The sequence below is a fragment of the Pinus tabuliformis genome, chromosome 1_2 (genome assembly GCF_031772625.1).
Source record: "Pinus tabuliformis cultivar Carrire ecotype Pingquan chromosome 1_2, CPIR1, whole genome shotgun sequence".
In the NCBI taxonomy this organism is placed as follows: Eukaryota; Viridiplantae; Streptophyta; class Pinopsida; order Pinales; family Pinaceae; genus Pinus; species Pinus tabuliformis.
Window position 1 is genome coordinate 397,849,136 of NC_142298.1, and position 14,459 is coordinate 397,863,594.

The following is a 14,459-nucleotide window of genomic DNA, read 5'->3' on the forward strand; positions in this document are numbered from 1 at the left end:
GAGAAATTGTAATTCGAGAAGAAATATTGTAAGTAAGAGTTGCATCATGTTAGAAATTTGGGAAGAGAAATTGCAGTCTGGGAAGGAATATTGTAAGTAAGAGTTGCATCATGTCAAAGATTTGGGAAGAGAAATTGCAGCGTGGGAAGGAGTATACATTTTTGCCAAATAAAACCGTTATATTTATGTCCAACTAATGACCAAAAAGTAGGTCAAAGGGACTGTTGAGTACAATGATGTCCATAAAATGTGGGAGAACCAAACGGTCTCTTATAAAAAATACAATGCATGAATATAAAAGGTACAATGCAAGAACATAAAAGATACAATGTATGGAATGCCCTGATGAAGAGGATCAGACCCATCTCTCCTAACATCTGAGACTGACTAAAGAGCACTAAAAAAAATTCCACAAAGTTTGTTGGCCTGATGAAGGGTCAGTGGGAGGTACGAAATGTCCAATAACTCACTGTCTAGGGGAGTTTGTGCACCGCTACGGTCTGGAGGACCTATTCTGTCTCCTAGGGATAGATCTGAGAAGGTTTAGTTGTTGAGGTCTCGTGTGGCAGGGTGAAGTCCTACGGATCCTCACTGGTCTAGAGTCTGGATATAAAATGGTTTCAATTGTTCTCTTTGTGCCCCTATTTGAAGGTAGTACCCTGAAAAATGTCATGATCCTTTGTGTGGGGTCTGGTCTAATGGGAGGCTGAAGAATATGTGCTCAGAACCTAAGAGCCTCCTGCATATATAGGGCCAAACATCTCTGATTGAGATACTTGAAAAAGTTTGTGAGGGTCTGAGAGTCTCTGAACAAGCAATGGAACCTTCCTCTAATCTCGTAATATAAAGGGCATCCAAAATTGAAGTGCACCTCGGTCTCTACTTCCTGTAAATGACATACCTAACAAATTTTGTCTGACCTATCAATCTGGTGTTCCGTCTCTACCCGAAGTCTATGAGAACCTACTATAAACTAGCCTAAAGGAATGTGAAGATCATGCATCCAGTGGTGAAATGTATACTGGGGTCGAATAATGAGTTCATCTCTCAACTCCAAGAAGTGCTCAACATAGAAGGCCATCTTTGGGTGAAACCCTCCTGGAGGATTGACCCAGGTGACCTAGACAAACTGCCTATAGATGTCCTCCCTGATGATCTTGTTCAACTCTTGTCTAGTAGGTAGAAGGTGACCAAGAGCATCCAAGGAATATCGAAAAGGAGGGAGACGATTCAACTGAATGCCCACTGACTCTAAGAGATCTGAAACTCCTATAAACCAACATCTAGCCCAGCTCGAGGGGGTAGAACAAGAAATATTCTCAGAAGAGCAATATGGCAAGTAAAGGTAACAGTCCCTACTCTTTATCGAGTTTGCAAATCCTCAGATATGATGCAAGAATGAGACCAAACTGAAGACTGTCTCAAGACGAAAGGGTTGAGCTCCAAACTTTGCAAGGATGATGTGCTGAGGTATTGTTTGTTTGCCATTAATGATGCGATGGAGAAGAAGAGTTTGGACTCTCTCAATTGAAGCCCAATCTGACTCAAGTAAAGACAGTCCCCAAATCTCTGAGCCATATAGAATAGTGGGACGAATCAAGTTGTCCATGAGGCTCATCTTAGATGAGATGTCCTGGAAGTGATGTCGAAAGCACTGTCTCTCGAGAAGGGCTAAGGATCCATATCCATCACATTTATGTTTTTAGGTTTATGTGATTCAAAATGGTTTGACTTAATTCTTCTGTATCCATCACGAGTGATTTGGCTGGATGTTTCAATTTGGCTAGATGTTTTAGCAAGTGTGGTACCAATGATGTAATGGATTTGGAAAAACATTCTTGCCAAATAAAACCCTTGGGATAGTTTACTAACCCTTATGGTAGGGAAAAAATGTACATTTATGTGCCTCGGTTTTTTTGATTCAAAATTATTTGACTTAATTCTTCCCAATCCAGCACATGAGTAATTTGAGTGGATGTTTAAGCAATTATTGTACTAATAATTGATGTGATAGATAAAAAAAATCAAGTCAAATTTATACATATTGTGAATAATGTTTAGCAATTTAAAACTTTTAACTATCTTTCCAATTTACCAAAGGAGTGCAGTGATTACTGTATTCTAATTTCCAATTCAAACCTTTGGCAAATTTGCGAAACAATAATACACAGATTCCCCGGAAAAATAATGCTCAGATTCATATGGAGAACACCCAAATTCAGGTGTTCTAGATTCAGCCTCCCTCATTTTCCAAGAGAGTGGATTTTTAGCCATGGTGAATTTTTGTTTGATAAATTGATAAGTCCACTGAGTGGAGTTACAATGAATCCATTTTTGATAAACACAACTAGATGTAAATTTTTAATGAATCGATTCTTTAGTCGCCCCATCCCTTCCCTCCCAAATTTATTTAACTGCCATCGAAGGCAACTTTACACCTTACTCTCTGTCTGTTTTCGAGATAGTTGTGTCTAAGAACAAACTAGAACTTCGAAGACAGCTACAGTCCAGAGATTGGGCCAAGATAATATTCAATCTACATCTTTCTTGCAAACTTACACATTACTACAGTAGGTGTTTAATATTATCTTTTAACATTGAGAACATTCAGTAGGTGTTCAATGTAATTTTTTAATATTCACGTATATTTTGGTAAAGAATATACAATTTGAGTGGATTTAATGATTAAGAATATGTGTTTCAGTTAAGAATGTGTTTTAAGTATGTTTACGCAGTGCATTATATTAGATATCATTTTTGGGATTCAACTGCGTTAAGTAAGTCATTCAAACGTATGACCATTTCCATGAGAGGTAGTCGTAACTGTAATTTCTCAGTTACGACTACCTCTCATGGAAATGGTCATACGTTTGAATGACTTACTTAACGCAGTTGAATCCCAAAAATGATATCTAATAAGAATGTGTTTTTCTCTGTGAGAGGTCATGGGTTTAAATTAAAGGCAAACTTTTGTACGAGGTTATGAGTTCAAATCAAAAAGATTTAATGATTGAGGATATGTGTTTCTTTCTAAGAGGTCAAAAAATTTAATGATTAAAAATATGTATTTCTTTGTAAAATATCGTGAGTTCAAATTAAAAACAAACTGACTTCAACACTTAAACATGAATATTAAACTCTTCAGTGTTTAGACATGGAAATTGAACCACAGGTACCATATTATTTCCTCAATCAAATTTAAGTTAAATTACTGTGAAACAACCATTTAACAAAGGTTTTTGTAGAAGTGTTGTTGAAACCTATAATTGAACTTTTCATACCATAATAAACCAAGATTTTTACAAAAATTGACATAAAATGCATCAAATTATCTAAGCAATGCTTTTTAAAAATCAACATACCAATACACATTTGGCCCTTCTAATATTTTTTGGCTGGTCAATACTATGCATAATCACAACACCTTAAAAATAACATTAAAACTGAATAATAATTCTCCTTTATTACTGTGACGCATCACCAACAATGCACTAACCATTCATGGTGATATGCAGTTATGATTTGCTTGGATTGTCTTTTCATGGATACAAAAACACTTTTAGATGCACCATTAATAAGTAAAAGCATCATTTTGCATAAGAAGTGCATCTATAGTATGAGCACATTTTATATATATATATATTAACTCATCTATTTTATCTATATATTAATTTATCTATATTTACTTCAACATTTTATTTGGGTATTATTGGCATTTATTTTCCCTTATTAATTATTAAGCATTTATATACGATATATATATATATATATAACTCATCCATTTTATTTATGTTTATTGTAGCAACGTAGCATTATTTCTTTTCATCATTGGCATTTATTTTTAAGGGTAAATCATGATTGTTATGCAAATCCCTTATTGACTATTAAGCATTTTAGACATTAGTATCTTATAGGATGATATTTTTCGTCCCAAAAATCTTATTTCAATTTTTTTAAAATTTAGTGCTATAAAGTGTCAAGAAAAGCCATTGAAAAACGATTGGTTGAGTTAACTCTTTGATTATTGTTTTTAATCATTCTTAATTTATTTTTTTTAACTTCACAATCACACAATCACAAGAACTATTTTCTTTTTTCTTTCAGATAGGAAAACACCAATTAGTGGAGGTTTCGGTGGAAGTACTTCTCACTAGTCTACTTTTAGTGGAGACAAATAAGTAGAAGTTTTAGTTTATTTATTTCCCCGATATGCATCGAACTATTTGTGTATTGATGTGCTATGATAACATTATTAGGGTCCTACCCTAACCTCCCTAATTTGGGGTACTTAACAGTGAAATAATGTACAAAGACACTTTATTTGAATACAACCCATTAGATGGTTAGTGGGTAGCTAATTATTGTAAGTGTTCTCTTGATTAAATTATGCCCACTAGGTGGTTGATACTCATTATTGACAGGAGCATAAACAATTAGGAAGAAGCTATTTATAAAGCTAAAAGGCTATGCATTTTTTTTGAAGCGACACTGTGTAATTGGTGCTCCACTCATTAAGAAGTCACCCTACCTTAAAGAGGCTCGTAGCATTGCTCTCTCTATTGGAAATAATTTGATACAAAGGTTATATTTCACTTGTTTTATTTCATCACCTCTTATATCTACTCTTTTGTATTTATATTTCTTTGAATACCTTGTTTGCAATTCAAATTTAAGTATTAAGGATAACTGCAAATGATATTAGACTTCTTTCTTGAGCTAACACATGCTTGGATTTTAGTAGAATCACCTTCAGGCTAGAAATGTGGTCTAACATCTTATAATAATACATAGATGACTATTGTTTAGTGGATAAATATATGGTTAATGAAGAATGAGTACAAAAAGTTGCTAGTGACGTGACCTAGTTTAACACCCTTGTAACTTTTATTGGTACCCCTTCTAGTAGTATTGTATAAGAGAACACAAATATAGGTTTGTCTTCTAATACTTAGCTTTATCTCGGGTGGTTGGGAGGAATAATTTTTGTCCTCCTCACCTAATCTCAAGCCCCACAAATGACATGATGAACTTTGTTGTAATGGATTTTAGCCTAGTTGTTGAGTCCCAAGTACTAGAACATGTATATTCCTCATATAGAATATAAGGATATTTCTCATGGGAAAAACATATTTGTCTTCCATGTACCGTTAGATATCAAAATCCCAGTAGGCCCCACCTAAGACTAGCCTTACATAAACTTGTGGCCATCCTATAATATAATGAGAATAACGCTTTGGCCCACTAGGCCCCACCTAAGACTAGCCATACATAAACTTGTGGCCATCCTATTCTTATAATATAATGAGAATAACACTAAGGGAGATCATTCTCATGTACTAGAGAATCAAGTAATACAACTAAGGATATGGTCTATTTGTTAGTTTTTGTACATCATATGTTTTCTAGCCACAAAATTTGGTGGAGAGGCTAGAATACAGGAGATCTCCAAAACCCATAAATCTTTTTTGGAAATTCCACCTAGAAGTGTCTCAATTAAATTATTAAATGTGTTTTTAAATATTTTCTAAATCTAAACATAGGAAATATGGTTAATTAATCAATATTAATTGAGATACGGTGATAATAATATAGAAACTCACACAAATCGATCCAGAGATGATCCTGACCATTGATTGAGTTTTGATCTTGGTTGTTGGTGCTCCAACAGGGGATTATAAGAGGAGACCAATGTGGTGATGGAGAATACACTTGAGCAGTTTGATTTCCTTGGCAGATCAATTTCCAAAGTAGCAACAATCAGTTGTCGAGAGAGCCAAAGATCGAAGCATTGAGTGAGGGGCAGGGACAATGATACGAAGGATTTTTTCCAGATTCAGAGAGGCAACAACAAGAGGGCCAAGTTATTCCTAATGAAGCAGCACAGAGGACTATGCAGTTGTCTCATAAAGGTAGTTCGAATTGGTTGGAGGAAAAATCGTTTCAGCTTCTAGAGGCCCTGAAAGTATTCCAGAGGGTCAGAGAATCATTTTCCTGAGGAGCAGAAGGCAAAATGACTTCATCAGAGACTAGTTGGAAGATTGATGTCGAGCAGACAACGTAGAGGCTGACACAAAGGCTTTAGGAGGCCGACTTTTATGTAGGCAAGTTGTGCCTAGATTGCTTGTGGAGGATGGGTAATTCCCTTCAATAATTTTGCCCAGATTTTTCTTGTTGTGGATTGTCAGTTTCAGGCATCCAAATTGTACTCATATTTTCACTGCTTCTTAATAATAAACACCCTCACTGCTACACGGGTTTTCCCAAATTGGGTTTTTAAGGGGACATTTGTCCAAAAACAATTGAGTCAAATTTTATGTGTGTGTGCTAGTATTTTCTCAGATTCCAACGCTATTTATTTCCACAGTTTTGTTTATGAAAATCACAGTGTGAATTATTTGATATTTTTCATAGCAAACTACAATTAAATTGTTAAATAAAACTAACAATTAGGAAAATAATGTCTAGTTGTAGTGATAGATGAAATTTTCACATGGTATCAAAGTCTAAGTGATCAACCGGAATCTTAGAAGAAAAAGAAGGAATTTCGTTGTTTAGTGAGAGCAGCAGGTTGAAATTCCTAGAGGCAGCACAATCCCTTAACAGGCAAGTTGAGTTGCTGGGACATTAGTTTGATTTTCAGTTGCGGGTTGGCAAAAAGTCGAAATTGCTTGATATAGTGATTCCAATAGTTAGAGGGAGCAGCAGTAGCTCATATTTTCGTTGAGCATATTCTTGGTTGAACATAGAGGGTTTTGTTGCAGGTTGCAGAAGCAGAATTCACGTCGAGTGGAAGAGAAAAGCACACACAACAAGGGAAATTTTTCCTCAGGAAAATTAGAGTCTCGGAAGTTCAAGTTTTTAATTGCAGATTAGTAGTAGCAGTTAGCAGAGCCACACATTCTAGAAGGGGGTGTGAGTAGCAAAGCTGCAACCAAGCACAGGGAAAGAGGAAGTTTTCGACAAATTCAAAGATCATCACTATGAGGCTAAGCGATCAGGATAGGTTGGATAGAGATTCCAACTATGTCATATGGAAGGCAAGGATGTCCTTCCTTCTAGATGAATATGGACTAAAGCCTACTTTGATAATGGAGTGGAAGTTCCTCAGGATGCGAATCAGCTGAAGGAATATAGGAAGGAGATGGCGCGGGCAAATCTTTTGATCTTGGATGGAGTCTGAGATCATATTGTCTCACACATAGCTAGCAAAGATACTACCAAAGACAAGTGGGATGCTCTCTCCATGTTATACCAAGGTACTTCGGAGCAGCGGAAGATGTTCTTAGAGAAGAAATCGAGATGCATTAGGATGTAGGAGGGGGAAGGCATAGATCCCTTCCTCACTAGGATTCAGAAAGTTTGAGACCAGTTTACAACTATTGGGGAAGTGCCTCTACCCACAAAGCTAGTCCGATTGGCACTCAACAATTTCCTTAAGGATTAGAAGGTATTTTTCCAGAGTATCTTGGGCAAAGATACCTTGCTAAGGTGGGACATAATGTGGGCCAATTTGCAGCAGGAGGAGTTAAGGTGAGCTTTGTTAAAGAGCTCCATCAGTAGCAGTAGTAGTAGCAGACATAAGGTGGTGTAGGAGGAGGAGAATGTGGCTCTTGCATCTAAGAGTCCTAGTTAGTCGCAAGGGGAGAAAAGAAAGAAGGATATATCTAAGGTCAAGTGCTTCAGTTGTGCTGAGTTTGGCCACTATAGTAACAGCGTCCTCTTAGGAAGAAGGACAAGTCAGAGAAGCGAGATCAACAAGCAACATCCGCGGAGATAGACAAGATTTCCTCTAGGATAGAGGAAGAGTTTGCTATGTTTGTATACATACCTCCAAGAGTTAGGTGGGGCGACTTGGAGTTGTAGCCCGAGAGAGCTACAAACATGGGCAGGGTCCATTGAGGAGTCCACCTCGTGGATCATTACCTATCTACACGGCCCACAGTTTTCAGTAGCAAGATGGATCAATGTCAATTGATGCAGTCAAATACCAAAGTGACAATTGCATAGACTAGTAGCAGTCAGATGTTGGGGAGCACAGTGCAGGTGGCACAGAGAAGAGTCAACAACAACACAGATTCCTCAAAGGCAATGTAGAGGCTAGTAACAATCAGAGGCTCAGGTGGCAAATGCATCATACTGAACAAAGTTGGTTCAATATTTTGGATGCTTTTTCAGTTGTAGATGTTGCAGTTGCAACAATAATAGAGGCGAAGTGCAGATGCAAAGGTGGCAGCAGTATAATATGGTCAGCAACAGCATAGTTGCAACATCAAAGTTGCGCAGTGGTTGGTGGGATGTCACAGTAGCTAGACATCAGCAACATGATAGGGGGTGATGCAAAGACGGGGTGTTGTAGCAAGGTGTGAAACACTAGAACACATTCCACACTAAGAGGGATTGTTAGTTTTTGTAGCATTAGATGTGTTCTAGCCACAAAATTCTGTGGAGAGGCTAGAATACATGAGATATCCAAAACCCTTAAATCATTTTTGGAAATTCCACATAGAAGTTTCTCAATTTGATTATTAACCATTTTTTAATATTTCCTCTGTAACACCCTCCTCCCACATTCACCCAAGTAACCATGTCAAATGGGGTAAACATGAGATGTGACCTTGAGGAAGTGGAATCGACAAAAAATCACATGCAGATATCCAACATCATCAACAGAACTACCAGGGGACAAGTTAGCCATTCAGACAGCTTGTCCCTGGGTCCCACTACTATTCTAGACCTCTTAGGCCATAGTTGCTCTTATGTTATGGGCAAGAGAGTGACCAACAACCTAAAGTCGCTCTCATAGGCCTGCCTGCTAGTGACTGTGGACCAAAATTTCTAGTTCTATGCCAGCGACCCCAAGATTTAAGCCACTTTTTCAGGCCCAGAGCCTAGGCCACTGCCCATAATGGAATGATAGCATAGAATCAGTAAAAGTACAGGAAACAATGATGCAAAAGCAATAAGTTGAGCAAGACCTTAACCAGACCCCTATTAGCCATGTCAGGCATTTCGTCAAACATATCATCAACATGTAACCTACAAGTGTAAACAACATAATTAAGTGTACGAATCTCATACTTATCTGAGAATCATTATGAACCATTGTTCCCTCATGCCAATTGTTGCATTATCCTCTATTAGGCCATAGACACATTATCCATTCATATACAAGTAAAAACATATTGAGAGCCATATGTAGTTGTTGTCATAAAATATACATATAACTAGCATAGTAGGAACAAAATTACCATAAACACATAAGTCATCAAAATCCACATATACATCAATACATTTACACATGAAAATCAAGGGAATGGGTTTCTCATTAATGAATGCAATGAACCAACCGAAGATGGGACTACCACGTTCCACCCGACCATAGAATGGCTAAGCCAAATCTCTCTTCAGTCATTCACCCCGTGCAATATTCCAAGCATGAATGTGGGACTCAAGCCAAAGAACCAACCAGGGTATATCGAGGCTAAACTACCTCACCCTCATCAATAAAAAACCAAGCTTTACTGCAATCCATCGCATATCACTAGGCCAACACAATAAACACATCATAACAGGATTTATCGTGATCTCCACCCAATCACTAGGCCAAACAAGCATGCATGCCACTGGATTTCTCCACCTACATCGTGAGGAATTTTCCTATCTCATAGTCTCTCAGGCTTTACACAATCCATACTCGAATCACTAGGCCCTAAACTGAGACACACTCTCTAGGCTTTATTGGATATTCCAAACCCAAGATTACTAGGCCCAATGAAGAGCAAACCACCTCTTGGCTTTACCTTATATCCTGCCATTCACCAGTAAGGATTCCTAGGCCATCTGAGGCAACAAAAAAATCAAGCTTTATCGTGACCCACAGTCTGGCTCAAGGGTTACTAAGCTATGTGCTTTATCATTTAGGAGGTCCACCCCACTCAACTTCAAATCCATCCAGCAATCCATTTCAACCAAAACATGAGAACCCCATCATACCATGGCTATCTGAAAATGGAAAGGCTATGCTGAAAACATTGTTACAACTGCTAAAACCCATGCCACACAGCAAAGAGCCACATGCAATAAAATGCATGCCAAATCTAGCAACAAAATTACACATGCAAGTTGATACCTGCAATGAAGCCTGTTGTAGCTACTTGATCCTGCCTTTCCCTGCTTGATCTTTGCTCCCTCTTGCCTTCTTTGTCTTTCTTGCTCTAATGCCAAAATGCTCCAAGAAAACTATAAGTGTCCAAGAGTGAGAGAGAGAGAGAGAATAATGAAAGAGCTCCAAAACTCAACTGACAAAAGGTTACCAACTGATCCTCAGAAGTCTTTTTATGAATGAAGCCTCTATTTTCTTCATTTTCCATTATTTTTTCATTTTCATCCTCACATGCAACTCGTGACCTTTCACCTCATTTTTCTCCTAATTTCCATTATTTTCATAAATAATTGTGCCAAAAATGTCATTTTGCCTTTCCAAATCCTTAGCCATTGCCTTTGCCAATTTCCTTAGCCATAAATAACCAAATGAACACCCCCTAGGATGTCCTGCCCAAAATTCAGCTTGGAATAAGTGTCCCATTGATCCAAATTGGATCCTAAAGAACTCTCTAAGTTTTCACAACTCTGTAAAATTCATGCCAAAGTTTCAAAGACTCACAAAGGTCGAGCTTATCAGAAATATCCTCAAACAGTTGTAATTTGTGAGCAGCACCAAGAAACAAGGACCCTCGGTCAAGCGCGCTGACCGTTGGCACATGGTAACGCGCGCTGCCACGAAACAACAAAACAAGAAGCCTTTTTTAGAAACGGGGGAGGTTTCTGATATGCATATCGTCGAGAAAACCCCTCAGAGAAGAAAAAGGCCAAACAACCCGGACCTGAAAAGTAAAAAATCATACAAAATTCGTCAATTCCGTCAGAGGCGGGTCCCACACGAAAACCGGCAGGATATCGGAAGGGCTTCGAGCAGTAAGCGGTTTCAACCAAGTCCCACCTGATGCCACACACTGGGTGCCACGCATCCACCAGAAGAGAGAGAAAACTGCTCACATCGGACGGGCAACGTCATGCAACTTACCTGCTCGACATGGATGGAGACCGTAGGATCTGGAGGCTCCAGATCGACGGCGGGCATGCAATCCGATGGATGACTAGATTCAACGGGGTAAACAAGCTGAGTTTTATAAAGTTTGAAGTCCAGCATGAACGATGAGTTGGCAGAGGAATCATGTTCACGGGCATTCTGGGAAGTTAAACGGAAATAACAGTAGTTCAAACATTTCCAAGAGAACTGACACTCAGTTCATTATGAAACAAGTGACCACCTCCTTGAAAGGCGTTACACAAGTGATGATGACGCAAAATAGAGGAATTCAAACGGACAGAGGCAGGAGAACTAAGCGCCGAGAAGCGAAAACGAACAGTCAGAAAGCAGATTGGCTTTAAAGCCATGAACTGATAGAAGCAAAGCAAGCAGTGAGAAAAGAAAGTAAGAAAGCTAAGAGCAGAGAACAAAGAAAGTAAGTTGAGCTGACCTGCAGAGCAAAGGCAACATCGAGACAGAACCAGAGAGAGTCAGAGAGTCTGTGTACTCCCGAGAAGGCTTGATAGGCTCAAGCGAACTCCTCGGCATAGGCCTGTCATGTATGAGTCTCAGATTGGGCTCATACTACTGTGACCAACAAAGTTCGAGTTTCAGTAAGGAGATTTTGTGTACTCCGGAGACTTGGGGGATCCAAGTCTAGTCCTATTGATTTATATCTATTGAGTGAGACTCAAATTGACCTCACTGTTGTAAAAACTCTGCTTTGAAAACATAATAGAGAGGCCACCACTAAAGGCTGGACCAGGAGACGTAGCCCAGGAGTATTGGGTGAACTCCTTATTAAACTTGTCGTGTTTACATGTTTTCCTGTTATGTTTTCTCTAACTGCTTCAGTGTCTATGTATTTCACAATCGTATCAATCTGTTGCATAAAGTAACATAGACACATCTATGCACATGAGTCTATAATACCTTTAATTCTTTGTCCTGTATAAATTCCAGATCAAGTGGTATCAAAGCTCTAGGTTACTAAGGTTAGACAAGCTTGTGCTGGATTTTGTTGTTGAATGCTAACTAGATCAAAGCTTAAATTAGGATGAGAGTTGGTTGAAACTAACCCTGAAATTGAAAAAGTCTATCCTAAGAGGAAAATGTCAGAAGAAAGTCCCTTGGAATCATACCCTTAGTTCATGGATAGTTTCATGACCATGAGAGCCATGGTAGAGGAAATGTATAATTTAAGAAAGGTAGAGAGGAAGATGCATCAAACTCCAAACGAGATAAAGGAGCAAAAGAATCTCTCCTCCATGACCACTCTAAAGGCACAGGGAAAGAAGAAAAACTTCCCACACCTCCTAGTAGCCCTGTAAACAAGAAAAAGACATCTTTGATTTTTGATTTACCAATATATGATGGAGAGTTGAATGCAGAGAAGTTGGATTATTGGATTAGACAGATTGATGTTTATTGTAGAGTGCAAAGCATTGATTCAGACAGTAGTAAGATTCAGCTGGCCAGCTTATGCCTTGGAGACACTGCCTTGGTATGGTGGGAAGGTAGGACACAAGCTGACATGAAGAATCTTGGTAAAATTCTTTCTATCTGGAGCGAATTTGTTTTTGAAATTAAAAAATAGTTCTATCCACTAGCTTATATGCAGCAAGATATGATGAGTTGGCAAACTTTTCGACAATTAAAAGGGCAAAGTGTACAAAGTTACACTCAAGAATTTAGGGAAAGAGTTTTGATTCTAGGAATTTCTTTAGACTCACCTGAAACTCTGTTGAAGTATATAGGTGGTCTACACAGCTACTTAAGGCACACTATTCTGATGTTTAATCCCACTAGCATAGATGAGGTATCTGTTCAAGCTACACATCTAGAGGCTAGAGGCAAGAATGTGAACCCAGAAGTTGGGGGATCATCAAAACCCATTGCAAGCAAGAATAAGGAGAAAAGAAATTAGAAATGGAAAGTGAGGAAGACAAACACTACACAAAAGACCAAATCTTCATGCACTCATTGTAATAAGGATGGGCATGATGATGAACACTATTGGATTCTGCATCCAGAGCTGAAACCCTAGAAGTACGATGGCAAGAAGAAGAAGATTGTTGTAGCTATTCAAAAAGATTTGGGGTCAAATTCAGGAGATGAAACAACAATTGCAACCACAGATATAAAAGGTAAAAATTCTGAAGCATCTACTAGTAATAATGCACAATCTATTGACAATGAAAAAAATGAGGGGAAAAGACATGAGCTTTTTCATATTCGAGTTGTTTCCAAGCATCAAAAGATTGATACTTTGTTTGATAATGGCTCGCAAATAAATTTAATTTCTGAAGCAATTGTAAAGAATTTGGGATTACTAACCACAACTCACAAAAAACCATATCCATTAGGTTGGTTATGTGATAAAGCACAACTACAAGTGACTAGACAATGTAAACTTAGGTTTTTTTTTAGGTCAGCATTTGTAGATTAGGTTGAGTTAGATATTGTTCCCTTGGATATATGTGGAATTGTTTTAGGAAGTCCTTACTTGAATAATAGAAAAGCTATTTTCTATAGAGTTGAAAATAAGTATCAACTCGTTAAAGATGGAATCGAATATATTGTAAGAGCTCATAAACTCAAGAATAATTATACTCTCATAAACTCAGGGCAGACGAAAAGAATTGTAAATTCATGCAAACAATTTTTACTGATGGTTGTAAAGGAAAAGAAACTTGATAAAACCAATGTATTTGAGGGCTGTAATGCTAAATAGCAAGCTGATTTAGAAAAAGTTGTTTCAGAATATGATATCCTATTTCAAGAACCTAAAGGTCTGCCACCCAAAAAGGAAATAGTACATGATATTAATTTAAAGCAAGATGCTCCATTGCCCAACAACGGAATGTACATGTTGTCCGCTTTAGAGAATGCGGAAATCAAGAAGCAAGTACAAGAGCTGCCCGAGAAAGGGTTCATAAGACATAGCACATTGCCTTGTGGGTCTCCAATAGTCTTGGTGAAAGAGAAAGATGGCTCATGGAGAATGTGCATTGATTACCGAGCACTGAATAAAATAACAATAAAAAATCATTATCCCCTTCCTCGCATAGATGATCTATTAGATCAGTTGAAAGACGTTGTTTATTTTTCCAAGTTGGACTTGTACAGTGGCTATCATCAGGTCAGAGTTGCAGAGCAAGATGCATGGAAGACTGGTTTCAAAATAAAGCAGGGATTGTATGAGTGGTTGGTTATGCCTTTTGGCTTAACTAATGCTCCTACTACTTTCATGAGAATAATGAATGATGTACTCAGACCTTTTATTGATGATTTTGTCATTGTATATTTGGATGACATTCTTATCTTTAGTAAAACATGGGAAGAACATTTAAAGCATGTCAAGCAGACT